Here is a 9,730-nt window from a genome sequence, read left to right on the forward strand (position 1 = left end):
CTTTAAGGATTGAGCCCGAATCGACTCTTGCAGAAGGTAAGAGCTTATTTTCGAGCCTACGCAAAAAAACTCTATGGGAAGCTCTATGCGAACTAACGTGTATATTCATGTTGTGTTTTCAGAAAAACGTGAAAAGATGACAAGGGTGGTTTCGCCTTCTGGAGAGGAAAGGGAGCCTGAAACGCTTGCTGTTCCAGTAGCTCAGGTAAACTTTTAGACCTTAGACTAGGTCTTCAGTTGTTATTCTTTGTTTTTCTTTTCCATGCCCTTTCTTTATAACTAACAGAGGCAAGGGAAAGAGACGGCTCTAGAGCCTTCCATCACTGGTAAAAAAATCTCGATTTATAGTGCTGAGTGAATTTGGTGAAAGTGGAAGATGAAGAAGTTCTCACAACATCATAGCAACAATCGAGCCTGAATGTGGATGTAATGGGTGATGCTCCTGGGAAAAAAGCTTCTGAAACTCCAGGACACAGTGGCCCTAGTACCTTAACTCCAAAATCCTCAAGTTCTGCTAATTTTACCAGTGCAGAAGGAAAAAAGATTCTTTGGGATATGAGAAGGTCTGATGAAGTCCTTGGTCCTGTGGTGGATAGGCTAAGGGAGTTGTGGAATTCATTCAGATCTCCAGATTTCAACCCGGTTCAAGACTCTGATAAACTCTCTAAGGTGCAGCCCCTGCTCGTTCAAATTTCACAAGCAAAACCTCACTTGGCCCCAACGTGCCACTCTCTGAATTATTGGTTGGGCAAAATGTTGAAACAAATATGCTAAAATATGAAAACTATAAGAGAATATTTGTTTGTGGGAATTTTCTGTGTATTCTTCCCCTTGTAGGAGGTCATATTTATAATACAACGAAACCTAAATAGGCAAGTAAATAATAAATTCCTAAATCTATTTGCAGTAGGAAATCAGGAATTAAAGTAAATCAATTACAATTATAATAGGAATTCTTAGTGTGTAAGGAAAGTAAGTCAATATCCACAAGTCACGCCAACACTCCCCCTCACGTTGGTGCATAGATGTCGCCAATGCCCAACTGATCTAGTGAATTGTGGAATGCTTTACTGGAAATCGCCTTTGTCAAAATATCCGCCAATTGATCCTCGGATTTCACAAAATGCGCAATCTGGTCCATATGTCGGGGTCATTAGTCGAGAAGTCATAATCTGTGCAGCGGAAGATGCATAGGATACAGGTTGAGTAGGAATTAGGATCGGAATCTGAGCCTGAGTCGAGGCCGGAGTCGGAGTCGAAATCGGGATCAGGGTCTGAATCAGAGACAAATTCGGGGTTGGGGTCGTCTTCGGAGTCGGGGTCGGGGTCGGGGTCGTCTTCGGAGTCGGGGTCGGGGTCGCGGTCGGGGTCGCGGTCGTCTTCGGAGTCGGGGTCGGGGTCGTTAAAAGAGGATCCTGATTCTGGATCGGGTTCGGGGTCAAAGTCTGCATCTGTAGGAGCGGAGCCATCTGGGCACTCAACTCAATGATGGTTGGTGGAGAATGAGAGAATGAGTCGGTGGTGCTACCTCTATGAGGGTTGAAAAAATCATCAACCCCCATAACACTAAATAAAATAATCTCTATTATAATAGGACAAAATATAATTGGTAAGTAACCAAAATTCTAATGAAATAAGGACTCGCCAACACTCCCCCTCAAGTTGGGCAAAGATATTTCGCAGGCCCAACTTGACAAGCGAGTCACAGGACACCATACTTGAGAAATAACAATTGTAGAGAAGATCTTTTAGTCAACCACGAGTGAAACAAGTGACAAACTAAAACAAAGTTCACAGCGGAAACACAAGAGCAAACCCTAAAAAATAGGGCACATAGCAAAACACAGAAATCCTGTGAGCACGGCTGTAGATAAGGCAGAACACAGAAACCCTGTGAGCACGACAGTAGGTAAGGCAGAACACAGAAACTGTGTGAGCACAGCAATTGGTAAGGCAGAACACAGAAACCCTGTGAGCACGGCAATAGGTAAGGCAGAACACCGAAACCCCATGAGCACGGCAGTAGAGACAATGGCAACAATAAATTCTTCCATATAAACTTTAGCTAATTCACTCATACACAACTTCTCTTCAATCCTCCTCTCCCCTTGAAGAGAAGGGGTCGTCGGAGTCAAGAAATAAGCAACATCTTCATGGAAATATGTCAAGGTAATTGGGATAGGTCAATAAACATATCCCTTTCACTCCCCCCCCCCCCCCCCCCCCCCCCCTCAAGGGGGGAGAAGAGCACTTAAATTTCAAGAAGAACACAAGAACAGGTCCCTAGATCGAACCAGGCTCTGATACCATGCTAAAATATGAAAACTATAAGAGAATATTTGTTTGTGGGAATTTTCTGTGTATTCTTCCCCTTGTAGGAGGTCATATTTATAATACAACGAAACCTAAATAGGCAAGTAAATAATAAATTCCTAAATCTATTTGCAGTAGGAAATCAGGAATTAAAGTAAATCAATTACAATTATAATAGGAATTCTTAGTGTGTAAGGAAAGTAAGTCAATATCCACAAGTCACGCCAACATTTTTTTTTATTTTTTTTTATTTTTTTTTATTTTATTTTATTTTTTTTATTTTTTTTATTTTTTTTATTTGTTTTTTTATTTATTTTTTTTTATCTTTTTATTTATTTTTTATTTATTTATTTATTTATTTTTTATTTGTTTTTTTTTTATGTATTTTTTTTATTTTATTTATCAATTACAATTATAATAGGAATTCTTAGTGTGTAAGGAAAGTAAGTCAATATCCACAAATCACGCCAACAAAATATTCGTGGTAATATATGGCCTCATTTCAACACTTAGGTCGGGGGTTTGAATCCCCTAAAGTGCATATTTTTTCAGAATTTCGCTAACACCCAAAATGGTCGGTTCGATAAACTGTCAGTTTGAGAAAATATGCAAGCCCTAGAGGACACAACCCAACCCCAATTCCATATCCAACCCTGAGAAGAGAGAGCTAGCCATGCACATATATCCAACATGTAGACAACTATGAACTGATGGCCCTCTGAAGTAATCTTGGCCACCATACCTATTATTCATCCACATTAACCATATGAAATATCTAGTAAGTGAACAAATTTCTTCTCTCTTAAAACCAAGGCAACTTTTATTTGTTTTGAATACATGCATGGCGGCCAAGAGAAAAGTGCCAAGCTAAGAAGAATACTTTTTGCATTATCTCTCAGCCACAATACTGCTTCAAAGTTTTCTTAGAGCATTTCCAACAACAATTTTGGAATGCTAAAATAGGTGAGCCATATCATCAAAATTCTCTCTAACAACCTTGTCAAACTCTTTCATCAAAGGTGCAACCTATTTCTCTCTCTTCAGACTTTGGCTTTTCAAAACATTTAATTTTACTTTCGAAAAACAAAATCTACCTTGAAAATATTAAAAGAGTGCTGCCAAACGAACCCTAAAATTAACTGAATACACCCTATTGCTAAACTATTTAATGAATTACTAAATTACCCTAATATAAAATTACTAAAAAAATTATATTGAATTATGAAACAAATATAATTTTAACACCTTACTCACTGTATTCAGAGTTTAGGAAACATTATTAGAAATTCATGCCTAACTTCCGACCCCATAAAAGGGTTATGCCTACTAAGGAAAGAAAAGTACCCTCCACGTCTGTGCCAAATTCTTTAGAGAATATTAAATGTACATTTCTTATATACTGCATTGACCATAAGGATTTGAAAATAAGGTTGGAGAAGCGAAGAACCGATAGGTTTTCCACAAGCCCCTTGCCTGGATAGTGGTATGTCTTGTTAACAAAAAAAAAGAACCTTATTATTAGATTATGGTCCATATTCATTGCATGACCAAAACCAACCGGGTTCAAAAAAAATCTACCTTAATATGTTTGGGCCAAAAAGAAATCCAAGCGCAAGCCCATCTTCGCAAAGAAAGGCCCACAAAATTAAAAGAACAAAGGATTGGGCTTGATCCATGTCTTTTACGAAAATGGCAGAGTTGTAAAAACGTCAAAATTAAATGGCAATCGACCACTAAAGCAGATCAATAAAGAAATTGGAAGAAGAATTGGATTGGGCCCAGCTTCTAAATGCTCACCATTGATCTCAAAACCCAGAGTACAAAGTCAGCAGATTTTTTTGGAAAGCCTATTCTCAGAATCCACGTGACTACCTGACTTTGAAAAGTCAACAATTTCAACTATCACAAGAGAGTAGATTGGGAATTAATGAAAGCAGGTCATTAGCAGAAAAACTTCTCTGAAACTCTGCAACTAAAAGATCATAACCTTTTTGTATATAATTCGGCATCAGAGCAGGTGATCTTTTCAAGAGATAAGCAAACTACAATCTCAAGAGATAAGTGGGGAGCAAGGGAGTTGTTCAAATAAGAAAAGCAAACTGACCATCACGTCAGATTGTGTTCTTTCTCTTTACTAAGAACAAATAGAGAACAAAGAAGAGTTGGTCTTTCCTTGAGAAAAGCAAGGAAAAGACATCCGTGGAAATTGATTATTGATGGTTCTTCTCTGCCAGAAGAAGATAACTTCCTTTTTTCTTTGCATTTAAAATAAAAGATCTTTCTCTTGAAAAATTTTGCAGCCCATTAGTAAAAGATTAGAAGCGCCACTCCAGCATTTTTCTATAAATATGAGAGGAGGTGAACAAATCGAGGACAACCAAAAAATTAATCAAAAGCAAAAACTCAAAATGATCACTTGATCTTAAAAAAAAAAAACCTTCAAAACACTGAAGTAACCAAAAGCTCATTGAGCCACAAGAAAAGCCAGCTACAATCCAGAATCCCCAACTTCAGTTCAGACTTAGAGAAATAACTCATTCAAAGCGAGATCTCTCTCGTTACAAATTTGATTCAGCAAAAGCCAAACCAAGCAGAGTTCGGGTTTTACAAATATGAAAACCTCAAAAAACTTATGGAGAGCCCTAATCAAGCAGAACAGGTACCACAGTGCAGTTCCAGCTCAGTAATCATTAAGTCCAGCCACTTCTGCCTCTTCCAGATTGAAGAAGTTCCAATTCTGCCTGCTCAAAAAGCCTTACAGGGCTTGAAATAGATTAAAGCTCTGCCAAACTCGAACGTTGGTATCGATTTACAGTTGAAACTTGACAATTGAAGGTGTTGATAATCCAGCTGAAACTTGACAATTGAAGGTGTTGATAATCCAGTCCAGCACAGGCATACCCAGTCCAGCCCATATCAGAAGCATCTATCCAGGCAAAAATGGAAGTCCAGCCCTCTTTTTCTCTTTTTTTTAGTTGGGTTTCCCTTTTGAGCTTTGTAAAAGGCAGTTCTGCCTAAAAACAGTCCACTTTCTTATCATTTATTCTGGCCATAACTACCAGTTTTATACTGTGAAAAATTGTAAAGTCCTCACTAGTCTAAGGTAAGAAAAGAACTTACTTGGGAGATATTCCTCACCCAAATTCACAAATCGCTTGTTTAGAAATCAGTAACTTGGGGCGCAAGTTATTTATTTTTAAGAAGTCTGTTAGGATTTTCATTGCTAGCAATGACACGCTCGCACACAAAAGAAAGTTAACTTGTTGACCAGTCCATGGTTTTCGAGACAATGGGGAACTTTATCCTACCAACACAGGAACAAATATAAAACGGGTGAACAGAATATTTGATCCTTTTCTAGGTACTGCTTGAGGGCCTTGGTCAAAGCTGTAGAGGATTCTAAATCTCTACCAAAGGGTTTCTCAACAATAAACCTGGTCCAACCGTTACCAGATGAGGGTGATGAGCTAGCCAAATGCCAAAAAGAATGGGTTTGGTGTTATGTGATAGAGTGTATTAGGGTGTACGAAAAAAAAAAATTAGGCTGTTAAATAGGGTGTACTTAGTTAATTTTACATTTTAATTTAAATATTATGGTGTACTTAGATCATAGGGTGTACTCAATTAATTGTAGGGTTCGTTTAGCAGCACTCTATTAAAAACATGCACCTTTTCTTTTATGAGATGGATGATAATATACTACACTCACATACACTACACGGATGCTAGGACTCGAACTCGTGATCTTTTTATGGGAGAGCAATTGCTCCAAACCACTACATTAGTGAGTCCTTTGCATTGAGGCATAAATTATTAAAATAAAGAAACCTTTTCAAATTGCCACATAGGCGACAAACTTTAATTTGCTACTAGAGATACTCATTTCTCGACAGAACGTCAAAAAACCAAACTGGACTGGTTCCAGTGCCGATTTTACACCTAAGAAAATCATCCAGCCCTACAAGCCTTATCCCAATCGAGTTTAGTTTAGTTTAGTATTTTTTTAAATAATCCAATTGTATAGGCTTTATTTTCAAAGCTTAGTTGAAGAGCCCAAATGCAAGCCCATCTCTTTTTTCCTTTCCCTTTTCTTTTTCCTTATTCTCTCTCTCTCTCTCTCTCTCTCTCTCTCTCTCTCTCTCTCTCTCTCTCTCTTAAACTCACGCACACAGGGGTTCAAACCCCTCCCTTCCAAGTTCTGGAGTCACTTAACCACCACGCAAATCATCACCTGGTGATTATTACCTATGGAGTCTCATATTTAAAACTCTAGCAAGCTGTTTCTCAAAATAGAAATTAACATAATTACTTATTGTTCTATATTGTTGATCAATTACTTAATTACTTAATATCATTTATTTATTTCCTATTTAATCCATTTAATGTTATTGGTTATTTTATTATTCATTATAAGTAATTACATTACTCAATTCCCCTTCAAATTGTTATTTAATTACTTAAATCTCTATAATCATTTTTTTAAATTTCCTATTTAATTTTTCCTTGGATAACTTTATTTATGTTCTTAGTTAATTTTCAATCTTCACTATATTTTTTAGGGAGCTTCACTAATATACCCAAAATAGAGGCTAAAATTATAAATAAATAAACCCCTACATAGAATGCACTTTAGATTCATACCCAAAATTCATTTACTACATAAGATATTGGTGTTGAAGTTCTTATAAATTACGTGACTGCCACTGATCAACTTAAAAGAAGCCCAAAAGAAAAAAAAACTACCCAATTTTATAAATTTAAAAAAAAAGCCCAAACAATTCATTACAAACAAAACATCTTGAAAACCGTAGCTTTATTAACGCGTCATGTTGATTAATGGTTGTAATATTTCACACCTTTACTGTCATGTTGATTAATGGCTGTAATGTTCCAGTCTAAGATAATAACACTGCTAGTTTCCTATGACATCCTATTTCTAATGCATGTCTACCCCTGTAATGTTCCAATCTAGGGTAATAACAATGCTAGTTTTCTATGATATCTTGTTTCTAATACATGTCTACCCATGTAATGTTCCAGTTTATGATAATAGCACTACTAGTTTCCTATGACATCGTAATAATAATGCATATCTACCCCTGTAATATTCCAGTCTAGGGTAATAATACTGCTAGTTTTCTATGACATCAAGTTTCTAATGCATGTCTGCCCCTGTAATGTTCCAGTCTATGATAATAACACTGCTAGTTGTCTATGACATCCTATTTCTAATGCATGTCTACCCCTGTAATGTGTTTACTGTCATGTTGATTAATGTCTGTCATGTTGCTATTAATAATGCATGTCTACCAAAGAAAGGATGAAGAAAGAACAAACCAGGACAACTCAAAACAAGCTGAGCCCAGATTTTTTTTTAAAAACCCAAATAATTTATTTAAAATAAAAAATTCACGAAAACCAAGCAGAGGCTCTTCAAAGTACATTGTCAATACTATGTCAGAAGTACATTGTCAATACTAAGTCAGAAGTACATTGTCAATACTATGTCAGATGTACATTGTTAATAATATGTCATTGAACTATCTTGTTAATACTACTATGTCATAGAAGTACATTGTTAATACTCTGTCATAGAACTATCTTATTAATACTCTGTCATAGAAGTACATTGCTAAACAAAAATGAGATCCATAACTGAAATAGTAACAAAAGATAAATCGATCATCAAAGCTTAAAATATATTCCAAAAATCAACTAAAATCAGAAGAGAAACACATAATTAAAGCAAATAAGCCTTTTGAAAATCTTAAAATTGAATATGAAGGTTCGATTTGTGGGTTAGGCCAAAACCAACCCATTTGGCATGTGCATGGTTTCATGCGGGCCCATCAAACCAGGTTGTGTGTGGAACCCACCACACCCTTAGGCAATTGTTTCCCTCTCCTCCAATTGTAATGTAACAATTGGTCGAGATTGGTTCATTTTAGAATCATTTTAATGTATACTAGCCTCTCCGCACGCGCTTCAGAGCCTGCGAGAGGCTTTTTTTAAAAAACTTTAAATTTATTTTAGAATTAAAAAGATAATGGGTAGTGTTTCATAAAAATAGGATCTATTATCTGATTTTTCTTTTAATTCTAATTTTTTAATATGAAAAAGTGTGAACTTACCATATTATCCTCATTTAATTAATGATTTCAATTCTTAATATTTGTATTAACCAAAGGCATTTTTTGGTATTTTGAATGTTTTGTCATTCTCTGTGTTTTTTGCTTTATATATATATATATAGATATAATCGGTCTCGTGTTTGATTTATTTATTTATTATTATTACAAGCAATATTGGAAAAATGATTATTTGAACACTGGACTTCATGTTGTCCCAAAAAAAAAAATAGAGAACTTCATGTGCATGGTGTGGGGGTCTTTTTTCTCCCGGCAGCTGTAAATGGGCTGGGCTGCCAGAAAAGGGAAATCACTGAAATTGCCCCCTGTGCCTGAGTTCGAAAATTAAGCCCCAAAAGCACTTCGAAAGGGCAGTAAAGCCTTAGGAAGTGTTCTGGTTACCTTCACCAACAAAAATGATGGCTGCTTACAGGTGATTTATGCTTGCTTACAGATAAAGTTTTAGCTTAGCATGAGGAGATTGTGGCATGGGAGCAAGGTCAGCATGAGTTGAGCACCAAAGAGGAAAATAAGGCTTCCTAGGGAGAAATGGGAGTGTTTAAGATGAGGGAGACAAGGTTTGCAGGATGATCTTTGCTAAAAAAGGGGTAAAGGAAGGGCATTACTTCTTCCGGCAGCTTGACAGACTCTCAAAATAGTCTGTTAACAGAGAAGAACGAAGAAGAAGAGTGAATAGGGCTACTGGATTTTTTACAAGTAAGAGAGGAAGCTTGCTCTCTCAGCCTGGGTTGGTTTTTGCTAGGTGGAAGGGACCTCCTTTTATAGCTGCGGGAGACCTTCATTCCCCAAGAAACCCTAATGGTTTATTCCCCAACTTAGCAAGGTTTTCCTTTCCTTTTCCTTTCCTCTCTTGACTTTTCCTGTTTTAGTGAGATTTTTCTCTATCTATTTGCACAAAATCAGGGATTTTGGAGCTCAAGGCCTCCTTTCCTGCGGCTGCTTCAGTAGAAGATTTCTACTTCCAGCCATTTTCTTCCTTTCTTTCTCACTCTTTCCTATAACCAGTTTTGATAGGGAAGGAGTTGGGATGTGTATGTTGGTTTGAAGAGTGTCTCTCTTCCTGGCAGCTTGCATGTTAACACCCATTGGTTTCTCTGGTGTTTTGTTTTGGAACTTGATCCATTCCCATGTGCTGGCACTTCCCAATAACTCTGTTCAGTGAACCTGCAGACCTCTTCTACGTGGCTTCTACTTTTCTAGCAAAGGGCTGAGGCTTTTGTGGTTTATTGTGGAATTTTGTATGGGCTAAGGTACTTCATTTAAATAAG

This window comes from Prunus persica, chromosome G2, assembly GCF_000346465.2.
Source record: "Prunus persica cultivar Lovell chromosome G2, Prunus_persica_NCBIv2, whole genome shotgun sequence".
Lineage (NCBI taxonomy): Eukaryota > Viridiplantae > Streptophyta > Magnoliopsida > Rosales > Rosaceae > Prunus > Prunus persica.